The 12,857-nt window shown below is 51.6% G+C and overlaps 1 protein-coding gene across 4 annotated transcripts in view; it reads right to left on the minus strand.

The window, feature by feature from the left end:
* The window catches only part of MAD1L1 (MAD1 mitotic arrest deficient-like 1 (yeast)), a 416,346-nt gene that overhangs the window by 148,693 nt on the left and 254,796 nt on the right, over positions 1 to 12,857 (minus strand). The window lies entirely within an intron of this gene.

A 12,857-nucleotide genomic window follows, 5' to 3' on the forward strand; every position in this document is an offset into this window, starting at 1 on the left:
GGTTTCCCCCACACTGTTCTCATGGTAGTGAATAAGTCTCACGAGATCTGATTTCATAAGGGGCTTCTCCTTTGGCCTGGCTCTCACTCTCTCGTCTGCCACCATGTAAGACGTGCCTTTTGCCTGCTGCCACGATTGTGAGGCCTCCCCAGCCACGTGGAGCAGTGAGTCCATTCAACCTCTTTTTCTTTATAAATTGCCCAGTCTGGGTATGTATGTCTTCATCAGCAGCGTGAAAATGGACAAATGCCCAAAGGATCACACATTAACAGAAAAAATTGAAAAATTGGACTTTATCATTAAAAACTTCTCTTCAAAACACCTGATGAAAGAATGAAAAGACAAGACACAGATTGGGAGAAAATATTTGGAAAGCAAAGAATCTGATAAAGGCCTTGTAGCCAGAACATATAAAGAACTCTCCCAAACTCAACAACAAAAATAATCAAATTTTAAAATGGACAAAAAAACTGGTGTTTTACCAAAGAAGATCTCTACAGATGACGAGTGAGCTGAATGAGACAATGCTGAACGTCATTAGTCATTTGTGAAATAAAAAGCAAAAGGCCACAGTGAGACCCAACTGCCAACCTATTACAAGGCCTAAATGAAAACTTTAAAAAAACTAGCCAGGTGTGGTGACGCGCACCTGCAGTCCCAGCTACTCAGGAGGCTGGGGTGGGAGGACCAGTTGAGCCCAGAGTCAGAGGCTGCAGGCAGCTATGATCTCGCCCCTGTACTCCAGCCTGGGCGACAGAGCAAGACCCTGTCTCTAAAAGAAGCATTTAAAAAAATAAAAGAGGGACTAAGTAAAAAGACTGTGCTGCATGCTGGTGAGGAGAAGCTGCGCCTCTGGAAGACGGGCAACCTCAGAACACGTTACACATGCGACTGCCAGCCACTCCACACTAGGCATTTACCTGAAAGAAAACGAAGTCGATTTCTACATGGGACTTTATTTATAATACACAGCAGTTTCATTCAGAATAGCCAAAAACCAGAAAAACTCCAAATGTCCGTCGCAAGGGAACGTATAATATGACAGAACACGACTCAGCAGTGAAGATGATGCAGCTGTGTGCACCGTGATCTCTTCCCAAACCAGCCATGCTGCATGGAAGAGGCAAAAAGGCAGAGACCACATGCTCCAGGACCGACGCCATTCCCAGAAGACTCGACAGCCTCTCGCCAATCTACAGCGACGGAAAGCACGTTGGTGGGTGTGGGGTGGGGAGAGGAGGCAGCAGGGAGGGATGGATTCCTGTCAAACAAGAGCACGTGTCTGGGGGTCTTGAATGTGAATGTGGTAACAGCTCCACGGCTGTGTGTATGTGTGTGTACATGCAAATCCACCACACTGCACTTGACATCCGTGCAGCTTACTGCACACCGGTTATACCTCAGGAAAGCTGTAAAAACCGTACTGTAGTGAATGACCTCTGACATCTGCTTCCTGCTTGTATGGTGCACCTGCAGGACATGCTTCCAGAGGCGGGGCTGCTGGTCAACCCCGCAGACCAGCCCCGCAGACGCCGTGCGCTGCCCTCCCTGGGTGTCTGGGGCACTCCTACTCACACCAACATCCTGAGCACGGGCCTAGAAGGTATTTCTGTAGCAACAATGCCTCGCTCTTCGTGAGGCAGGGAGCGCCGGCAGGGGAGACATCTGCACATAGCCCAGTGTCACTGTCTCTCAGGAAGGCGGCCACACAGTGTGAGACCTAGCACACACCTCCGGCACCAGCTGATGCCTCCTGGAGAGGATATGGGAGCCCCGCAAGTGCTGCAGCTTTACAAACAACCCCCTCAGTCTGCCCATCCAATCTAGCAGGGAAGTCCTGGTGCCTGAGTAAAGGGGAGACTGGGGCTCAGAAAGCTGTCTGTGACTCGGTCCCTGATCACAGAGCTGGTAAGGGGCCTGGCTGGACAGCAAGCCTGGCAGAGGGCCCAGGGTGGGTGTTCCTGACCCCCACCTCCCAGGGCTTCTCAGGCGAGTGAACCTGCCCAAGGTGACTGAGTGACAACATGGCAGGGGCCTCCAAGGCCATCTCCGAGAAGCTGCCTTCTGCAGGGACTTCTCGACTTGGGGAGACGCTACATGAAAAGCCCCCAAGGCTCCTTTTAAAATGATATTATGGATTCCAAAGGTTTGGGAGCAAAACGTTTACAAGGGCTGAATTTGAATGAGTGCACCCATGTAGCTGCAGCCATGTTAACAGAATGACTGTGTGACCCACCCTCGCCGCCAGAGTAAGCCCACACGCGTGCTCGTTTGTGCACTGAAGGGGCGTGCTTTCTTCTGCTGTCCTCCTTTCAGACAAACTGCCACCACACGGACAGCGAGAAAGAGAACACATGAAGAAACAAGTCGCAGGGGGTGGTGTTCAAAAGCTCGGAATTCTGGTTTGCCTTCAGATGGTTCAAAGTAATCAGTTCTGGCATAAGCTTCTTGAAATGGACTTACTGCAACTTTTTTAAATATGAGGAGTGCCACATAAATTAGCTGCCAGCCTAGATCTTTCCTCGGGAAGATGACGCCAATCAAAGCAGGTGCCTGTCTCGGAGCGTGTGCATGGAAAGCAGCTGGAGGGTAGCCGGGATCTTGCTTATAACAAACCCATCAAACACGCGGGAAACTTTTGCAAGAAAAATGATTAGTTGTTTTTGCTGAACTAAAAGATGCATAATGTTGGGGGGGGTGCCTCAGGTGAGGCTCTCGGGCGCTGGAGCGGGGACAGTAGGGGGACCCAATGCCCAACGGACAGATAGCATCCAGTCCAGGAAGCCCCTCACCGAGGCCACCTTCCCATGGGTCCCAGACCCCTGCACTGCCTGCCAGCCCCTCCCCAGTGGGCCCTGACCACCACACTTCACGTTTTACTTCTGTCTCCTTCATCAAATGGCTGGCTCCACGTTTCTAGCCCTGATCATGATGTCTGCCTTACAGCAGGCACTGACAACCATTTCCCTTGAACGATGGGTGTGGGAACCCCACCAGAGAGGCTGGCGAGTGGGGTACGGAGGACCCCCAGCTCTGGAGATGGTCACACAAGGGTAGTAGGGCCCAGCTTAACCCAACACTCGCTGTGTGTCCTGACACGGAGCACCCCGCCCCTCCAGGCTTGTTTGTCATAAAGACAGCACGTGACAAAGCTCCGCAGACATGGCAGTGTGACGGGGTGCCCACGCCTGCCCTTCGTCTCCCACAGACATGGCTACAAAGCCTGGATGGATGCCCGGCTCTGGAAGGCCCACCGCACTGGCGGGCAGGGGACACTGTGGGCCTTCTCTCACTCCTCTGACCTCCACCTTGTGCCAACATCCAGGCGGTGGTGAGGCTGCTGTACCGGGAGCTCAAGGCGAAGTCCTCCGGCACTCACCTGGGGGCCAGGAAAGAAAGCCACTGAATTCAGGAGCGTGGAATCCTCCCTGCTTGGAGTATGGACTCCCCGGCCCCCGTGGTCCCCGCCTCCACTCTTCGCGCACGACCACGGGCTGAGCCCACGGGACTGCAGTGGCAGCAGGGAGCCTGAAGCAGGAGCTGTGCTCTCTGTCTGAAGCTGCTGTTGTTCCAGACGGGCAAGACAAACTCCAGCTGCGTTTTCCTCCCTGTCCTCCCTCCTGCGGGGCCAGGCGTGGGCCCAAACTCCACGACACCAGCAGAGTGCAATGGATGGTGCAAAGAGAGCCCCACGTCCCTAGAGGACCACAAAGGGGAGACCCAGAATGTGAAAGGACCCAAAGATCATGGAATGGAGGGACTGAAAAGGGTGGTTCTGGGGAGTTGGGGGGCGTCCCTGGGTCGGCCCGTGCCTGGGTCCCATCCACACTGGCCTCTGAAGCCGGCGAGAGCTGAGGGTGTCCCTGGGTCAGCCTGTGCCTGGGTCCCATCCACACTGGCCTCTGAAGCAGACGACAGCTAAGCTGACAGGCACTGCCACCGTCCCAGGCCAAGGCCAGCAGCACTGCCAAGGCTTCACAACCTGAACTGGGATGGGAACCGCACGCCATAGAAGGTCACTGGGACCTGGGCTAGAATCCACCCAGGTCGGCTCACTGCTAAACTAAAACACTCACATTCCTTGCGGGACGTAAACACACAACACACAATTGTCTCTCACAATGTTCAGGACATAACCCCAAATTACTTGGCACATGAAGAACCACAGAGATTTCAAGTCAGCCTGGAGAGGCAGTTCCAGCTGCTGGGGCCGAGGAGACAGGGCTGGATTATCTGGGAGGTGCAGTGGAGAGGGGCCACAAGATGGCCCACGAAGACAAGTGTGCACGCTCTCGCAGCACACGGAAGCCCAAAGGTCTCAGCAAATTCACAGAAAAGTGAAGTGCTGAAAAAGTATTTAAGGAAATAAATGGCTAAAAAATCCCAAATTTGGCAAAAAAAAAAAAAAAAACCCCTACAGATTCAAGAAGCTGAGCAAACTCCAAACAGAATAAACCCAAAGAAATCCACAGCCAGACACGTCCAAATGAAACTACTGAAAACTGAAGGCAAAAAAATTGTGAAAACAGGAAAAATCTGTATGACCTCAAAGGGAACAGTGATTCGAGCGTCTGCAAATCTCTCCCCAGGCAGGAACCGCGGTGAGGAGTAGGAACGCCGCACTCATGGCATGCTGCGAGGTGAGGGCCGCGGGCCATGGGCCGCGCTGTGTGCGCAGGGCAGAGCTGCTTCAGGAACACGAGAGGAAGAAAGACGGACCCGCCCCGAGGGAATCGTAGCCACCTGCTCTCCAGGAGTGGCCGCCGGGAATCCTTGAGAAGGGAAGAGGACATGAAGGATCCCTGGAGCGCTGACAATGAAGGGAGAACAGACGGCAGCTTTCTGGGCTTTCAGATAATACCCGGTTCTTCTACTGCCCTCTTCAAAACACTGCATGACTGAAAACAAAACCACCTGTGGCATTTCCATGTAGGTGGAGGGACGGCAGGAAGGGAGAGGGCAAGGGACCTGCTGGGAGGGGCTTCCGGGTGTGACTTCAAGTGGGATCAGTACTCTAATTCCAAGAGCAAATACTCAAAACATCAAACTGAGAAATACAGTCACATGCCCATGCGCTAAATTAAAATGAAATACTAAAAACCACTCAAGTAACTCAACAGAAAGCAGGAAGCCTGAAAAGGAAAAACAAAAATGGAGGAGACAGACAAAACAAATCATAAAATGGTAGCAACGGGAAGACAGAGATTGCCATGATGGTTTAGAAACGGACCCGATGATGTGATGTATACAGAAACTCAAAGAACGGGCACAGGTAGGCTGCAAGTGAAAGGACAGAAACATTTACAGCAGGCAAACACTACCGGAAAGGCAGTTGGCAGGAGGGTGTAGAAGCAGCACCGTCCCAGGAGCCATAGGCACACCCAGACCCCGACCTGGGCTGCTCAGCACTGTCCTGCCGAGAGAAGGCTCAGGGCTCCCTGGAGAAATGGCTGATTGGAAAGCTGAGGCAGAGGACACGAGGTGAGCCTGGAGCACCCTGTGGTGCCGGAGAGTGAGGAAGGGCTCAGGAAACCCAATGACGGGGCACAGCGGGGCGTGGCCGGCCGAAGGGAGACCATGTGAAACAAGTCTCGGTGCATGAACCGGATTAGAACACAGAGCACGTGGCAAACTCCCTTGAGTCCACACTGCTGGCAATAAATGAAGAAGTGAATAAACGGGGAAGAGGAGACATCTCCCCTCACAAAACTCCACATCATACGTGTAGAACTCATCCCTCCAGACAGGGAGCGTCGCCTACGCACAGAGGAATTCGCTTCCAAAGAAGAGAGTGGAGAAAGCGCAAACAGCTTAGCGGACGAGGCACCCGGCAGAGCGTGCCTCAGTCCAGCAGCCAGGTCCACCATCAACGCCTCAGTCCAGCAGTCAAGTCAACACTGCTGTCACGTGGATGTCAGGGGCTCCCTGATGGGACGTGGTGAGAAAGGACTTGCTGTCTGTGATGTTCCTTCTGAAAACCATAGTCTCAGGTTAATAATGAAACACATCGCACAAGCTCGCTTCAGGGGCGTTCTAGGGACACCTAAATGTACTGAGGTCAGGAGAAATGAGGAAAGACAAACTGTCACCGACCAGCAGCAGGAGAGATGTGACGACTAAAATGTGCCCTGGGTGCAACATGTAGGAAAGCCCGGTGGATCCAAACAAGGGCTGGAATCAGGCCCAGAGTCACAAGCCGGTGACAAGCACCATGGCAGCGTGAGACATCCACAACACAAGAAACCGGGTGAAGAGGGTATGAGAACTCTCCAATTTCCACAACTTGCCTATTTAATCTGGTAAACGGTGTGTCAATTCCATCTTTTCAAAAAGTCAATTGTTGGCTGGGTGCAGTGGCTCACGCCTGTCATCCCAGCAGTTTGGGAGGCCGAGGCGAGTGGATCACCTGAGGTCGGGAGTTCAAGACCGGCCTGGCCAACGTGGTGAAACCCCATCTGTATTAAAAATACAAAAATTAGCTGGGCATGGTGGCGCATTATTGTAATCCCAGCTACTCGGGAGGCTGAGGCAGGATGCCCTTGAACCCAGGAGGCAGAGGTTGCAGTGAGCCAAGATGGTGCCATTGCACTCCAGCCTGGGTGACGGAGTGAAACTCTGTCTCAAAAAACAAAGAAACAAAAAACTCCACAGCTAGGTCAATCTCAATAGTGAAAGACTAAAAGCTTTTCCCCTAAATCAGGAACAAGACAAGAATATCTGCTTTCGCTGCTTCTATTCAACATAGCCAGAGCAATTAGGCAAGAAAGAGAAATAAATTGTAGCCAAATTGGAAAAGAAAAAGTAAAACTACTTCTCTCTCTTTGCAGATGCCAGGCTACAGAAAACCCTCAAGAAGCTGCAGAAAACCTGTTCTACTCAATAAACAAAATCAGCAAAGTTGCAAGATACAAAGTCAACACACAAAAGATCAGTTGTATTTCTCCGTACTAGCAATGAGCAATCTCACAACGAAATCAAGAAAACAATTCCATTCATAACAGCATCAAAAAGAACAAAATACTTTGCAATGCATTTACCCAAGGAGGTATAAGATTTGTACCCTAAAAACTGCCAGACATTGCTAAAAGGAACGGAAGAAAACCTAAATAAATGTAAAGTCATCTGTGTCAGGGAGAAGACGACTGCACGCTGTTTACCTGTCAGCGGAGTCAAACCCCCCTGAAAAAGAACCACCACGGTGAAGACTCATACCTCCTGACCTCAAAATGTAGGAGAAAGCTACGTAAGTAAAAAATGAACTGACTTTTATACACAAACAACTTGGATGTCTCTCAAAGGCGTTGTGCTGAGTGAAAGGAGCCACAAAAGACTGCATGTTGTAGGGTTTGGCTGGAAAAAGCTGGACCACAGGGTGGAGCAGAGATCTGCAGTTGCCAGAGGGCCCTGTGTGGCCGGGTGAATGGAAACGGGGAACATGGAGGATTCCAGAAGTGATGACATTATTTTGCACTCTGATTACGGGGTGATTAGAATTCACAGAGCTGTATCCTATAAGAAAAAAGTTAATTTTACTATACAATTTTATTTTTCACTTTTTCTTTTTCTTTTTTGAGACAGTCTCAGTTACCCAGGCTGGAGTGCAGTGGCGCGATCTCGGCTCGCTGCAACCTCTGCCTCCGGGGTTCAAGTGATCCTCGTGCCTCAGCCTCCCAAGTACCTGGGATTACAGGCACCCTTCACCACACCCAGCTAAGTTTTCCATTTTTGGTAGAGACGGTTTCGCCATGTTGGCCAGGCTGGTCTCCAACTCCTGACCTCAGGTGATCCGCCTGTCCTGACCTCTCAAAGTGCTGAGATAACAGGCATGAGCCACCACGCACAGCCTATTATATAATTTTAAAGGTAAAAAATTTTAAAACCTGCTGGGCTATGTCCTATATCTTACTGTGGTGGTTGCACACCTGTGCATACATTTGTTGAAAAGTGACCCTGTGGCATCTGGTCGGGGAATGCTGGTGCAGGTGTAGATTATTGCTGGTATTCTTTAGAACTGCAGGCATGTGGTGATAAGAAGTACATCCACTTTTATTTGCTTTAATTATTGCTGTAAAACTCTGAAGATAACACAGCCTCTATGACCTGCTCCCTGGATAAGGGTACCACCGCCCGCCCTTGGTACTCGCTGACCATGAACTCACATTTAAATGACTCCCTTCCATTGTGTGCGAGTTGCGTCTCAATACAGTAGACACCCCTTCTCATGCCCGCAGTTAGAATTCAATCGCGTGGAGATGCATGCAGTGCCAGCGAGCCCTTCAGTGTGCCAGGTCTACCTCAATACAGAAAATATCCTTAAACCCCTTCTCAGGGCCGGGTGCGGTGGCTCAAGCCTGTAATCCCAGCACTTTGGGAGGCCGAGACGGGCGGATCACGAGGTCAGGAGATCGAGACCATCCTGACTAACACGGTGAAACCCCGTCTCTACTAAAAAAAACAAAAAAAAAAAAAAAAAAAAAAAAAAAAAACTAGCCAGGCGAGGTGGCGGGCGCCTGTAGTCCCAGCTAACATAGTCCCAGCTACTCGAGAGGCTGAGGCAGGAGAATGGCGTAAACCCGGGAGGTGGAGCTTGCAGTGAGCTGAGATCCGGCCACTGCACTCCAGCCTGGGCGACAGAGCGAGACTCCGTCTCAAAAACAAACAAAAAAAAACCCCTTCTCAGGCCCGCAGTTAGAACTCAAGTGCGTGGAGATGCATGCAGTGCCGTGCTGGGCCCACAGCGAGCCCTGCACAAACATCAGCTGCCTCTCACTGCAATCATGGCCATCACTCCTGCCGTCACCACTAAGAAACACAGGGGATGGGACTTCTCAGTGCAGCCAGGCTCCCACAGGCTACAGTCAGTCTTTTCAGACACACAGAATTCTCTCGCACAGAAGTCAAAACACAGCCAACAGTTCACCTTCGTTCTCACTAGGTGAAAACGCGAAACCACTCAAGCTCCAAAAGGGGTTAATCAACTATACGTTAAGACTTACAAAAACCTATAAAAATGTGGGCAAGTGTTTATGTCATAATACATAGTGGAGAAACAGGATGCAAATAATGTGTTTCACTTAAAAAAATATATATATATATAAATGGAAAAATCATCAAAGACTTCAGTTAAAGATGGTGGCTTAAACATGTGCAGTTAAGTGTAATCTCTCTCAAAATCCTGGTAAAACAAGAGTAAAGATTTTGCTTACATTTTTTGAGGCATTTACCTGAAGACAAAGAAAATAAAAGAAGGCACAACATCAAATAACGTTTAGAATGGAAGACGAGCGGCCAACGACCCCAAAACGCTGAATCCTGAGCCAGCAATGGAACAGCCAAGAAACGTTGACACCACAAGCTCCCCAGGTTCGGGGATGCCCACCCCAGCAATGACTTCTGGAAGCAGGGAGGTGGGAGTGCTGGAACTGCAGGGCTGGCTGGAGACCTTTAAAACAGAATGAAGACCTCGTCACAGATTCACAGCTATTTGTGGGAAACGTGCAAGGAGGTCCGTGTCCTCCTTACCCAGTCTCCTTCGATAGTAACAAACTGAAATAGCAACATCAAAAACAGGAAAACTAACGCAGGTACAATCCAGAGACTGCTCGCCTGCCGCCAGCTCACAGGCACTTCCCTACACGTCTACTCCCACACGATCTTTCGTATATGCGGATGTGTGCGCCCACAACCGCCCTCCAGACACAGGCCTGTCCTGACACCGGAAGGCTCGCCCCGCTGTCCTTGTGTACACACACGCACCCCCACCCCAAACCCTGGCAATGTCTTCAATTTTCTGTGTCAAACTGATCTTAATTATTAACTGGTCGGTAGAATTCTCTAGGGAAACCATTTGGGCCTAGGGATATCCTTCTCATCTTTATGACTTCAATTTTTTATAAAGAGTTTACAAGATAATTCGGATAACCTATTTTATCTTGGCTGAGTCTGATGGCTTGTGAGTTTTGAGGAGTGAGTCTGCTGCTTCAAGTTGTTTGTGGCGTAACACCCTCTGCTTAATGGCTACAGAGCCTGTAGTGATGGCCCCTATTTCATGGCTGATACTGATGATTTTGGTGGTGTCTTTTTATTTTTGTCAAATTCGCTAGAGGTTTATCAATTTCATTGAATTATTTTTCAAAAAAGCCCCAGCTTATTGTTTTAATAATTTTCTCCATTTTTTTTCTTTTCAAAAATTTCATTGCTTTTTGCTCACTGTTATTTCCTTCAGCCTGCTTGTTCTGGGCTATTCTGCTCCCCTTTCTCCAGGTTCTTGAGGTAGGAACATAAATTAGAGACCGTTCCTCTTTTCCAACGTGAACACTGAGCGTGACGTACTTCCTTCTCAGCACCGGTCTGGCTGGACCCCACTTCCTCGGATATGTGTATCTCCACGATTGCTCAGTATACTTCTTTGTATCAGGAGACTTCCTCCCCAACACGGCAACGCAGACGTGTGTTGCTAATTTTCTAATGCTTAGAGATTTCCCTGTTGTTCTTCTGTTACTGACATCTAGTTTGGGTTTGTTACACTCAGAGCACACAGTCTGAGTGAATTCGATTCTTTCGAGTTTACTGGGCTCTCTTTGATGACCGGTGATGTGATCTGTCATGACTGTCCCAGGTGAACGCAGAGGCAACAGTCCTCTGCTCTCGGACACTGCGTTCCACAGACACTGATGAGGTCCTGCGGGTTGATGGGGACACTCAGCGCCATCAGTCGCGGAGGGTGAGGTGTGAGTTCTCAACTGTAAATGTAGATCTGCCCGATTCTCTGTTCATCCCAGCCACTTCTGCATCCTGGGTTTTGAAACTGTTGTTTGGCTCGTATATATCTAGGAGTGCCAGAGCTGGGGGCAGAGTGGGAGTTCTGCCCCTGCACAGCCCTGGTGGACACCATCCTGGCACACGCGGAGTGTGGACATGTGGCTGCTCATGAGGGCCGTGGACAGGCGGGTGCAAGCTGGGCCCCTAGAGCAGGGAATGTGCACCTGCTCATGAGGGCCGCAGACAGGCGCGTGCGAGCTCACTCCCAGAGCGGGAATGTGTACCCGGCACACGAGGGCCACAGACAGGCAGGTGGGAGCTGGGCCTCTGCCTGTCTCGCCAACACCACGGAAGGAGGCATGAAAGGCAGCCCACAGCCTCCCTGCTGCAGGGTGCAGGGAAGGCCCTGCTGAGCCTCTGACATGGGGTCCTGGGGGCTGAAGACCACCCCCCACATCCTGCTCTGCCTCGTTGGTGCTGGGTGGGGTGGAGGCTCCAGTCCCTGTGGGGCACTGCAACACTACTGGACCAAAGAGCCAGAGCTGGGCCTGCCTCTGCCGAGTGGCGCCAAGGTCCCTGCCATCAGCCCTGCTGACCCTGCCCAGCACAGACACAGGAGCAGTGCCGGCTGCCGCAGGCTGGGGCAGGAGACGCACTCCCCGAGGGGCCACGCTGGCACTGCTGGGTGGGGACAGGGCACTCTGCTGGCTTCTGCTTCTGGGAGTGAAGGGCAGGAGCCTGCATGTCACTCTGCACATTCTGCGTAAGATCTCCAGGCTGAGACAGGCCCTTAGGTAAGGCACAGGCAGGGTGCCCCACCAAAAGAGAAGTCCTGCATTGGTGACACGCTTCCCTGCTCAGCCCCCAGGAGCTGGCAGCACAGGCACCCCCACCAGAGTCACCCAGGCTGAGAGGAAAGACCAGAGGCCCCTCCCGAGGGCTCCCAGTGGAAGGCCCAGCCAGATTCCATGGAGAAGCACAAGGCAAACCCACCCTGGCACAGGCAGCTGGGACCACCAAACACTTAAGGAAAAATCATCTAGAAAAAAAGGGGAAGGTCCAGCGCTGGCAGAAACATAGCAACTGAGAGCAAGAGAGAACAGGGTTCGCTCGGAGAACAAAACTCTAAAAAGCACCATTATTAACATCAAAGACACAGTGACCCCACTGCCCTCGTGAACACCGACAGGATGTTTCATTTATGAAAGAATCCTCAGAGTACAGAAACAGACTCTCAGGAAACGAAGAGTATGGCAACAAATAAAACAAGAACAGGTTAACAAAGCTGAGAAAATACAGAAGGCAGAACAAAAAGAAGGAATATAGGATCAAACAGATTTAAAAGAGAGAAAACTATTTGAAAATCCAACATCCAAATAACAGTTTCAGAAAGAAGGCACAGAAAGCAGGGGAGAGGAAATAATCAGTGAACAGAGCCAAGAAAGCTCTTGAGAGCGGAAGGGCATGAGACGCTAGAAGGAAAGGCCTGGAGTGCCCAGAGCAGCACACAGAGCAGGCTCCGGCCGGAGCGTGTAGGCAACCTGAGGATGCTGGAGACCAGGGGAGGTGGGCAGGCTTTCAGAGAGGAAGAAGCAGGTCCAGGACACAGGACCCAAGCAGGCAGGGCTCTGAGGACCCAAGCTGCAGGCCGGACCTGGGGAGCGCACCTGCCTTCACTGGCTGTGGTCACTGGCCCCACCTACAGAGACCAGGCACGGGGGCCGCCGTCGCTACTGGCAGCCAGGCAGTGGGCTGGGGGCAGCTCTGGTGGTCATGGGCCTGCTGACAGTGCTGCCCAGCCAGGTGGAGGCGGCTCGCCAGCCTTCACCCTGCTAACCTGGCTGCCTCAGCTCCTGAAGCTGCTCGTGGGAGGCAGAATGAGGCCACAAAGGCTCCCAAAGTCCCGCCCTGGGATCCTGATCCCCAGATGGGCTGGGCAGTTCATCACCGGCCTTGGGGCCACGCCCTCCCACCTGGGACCACAGCATCTGAGGGTGGCCTCGTTCTGGCCACAGCTGCCCTTCCAATGGGACCAATCACTTGTACGCCAGACCTGGCCCAGCCAGCAGGTTCTCCACGGTGGGCGGCAGGAGCAG

Source organism: Colobus angolensis, unplaced genomic scaffold (genome assembly GCF_000951035.1).
Source record: "Colobus angolensis palliatus isolate OR3802 unplaced genomic scaffold, Cang.pa_1.0 Scaffold43, whole genome shotgun sequence".
In the NCBI taxonomy this organism is placed as follows: domain Eukaryota; kingdom Metazoa; phylum Chordata; class Mammalia; order Primates; family Cercopithecidae; genus Colobus; species Colobus angolensis.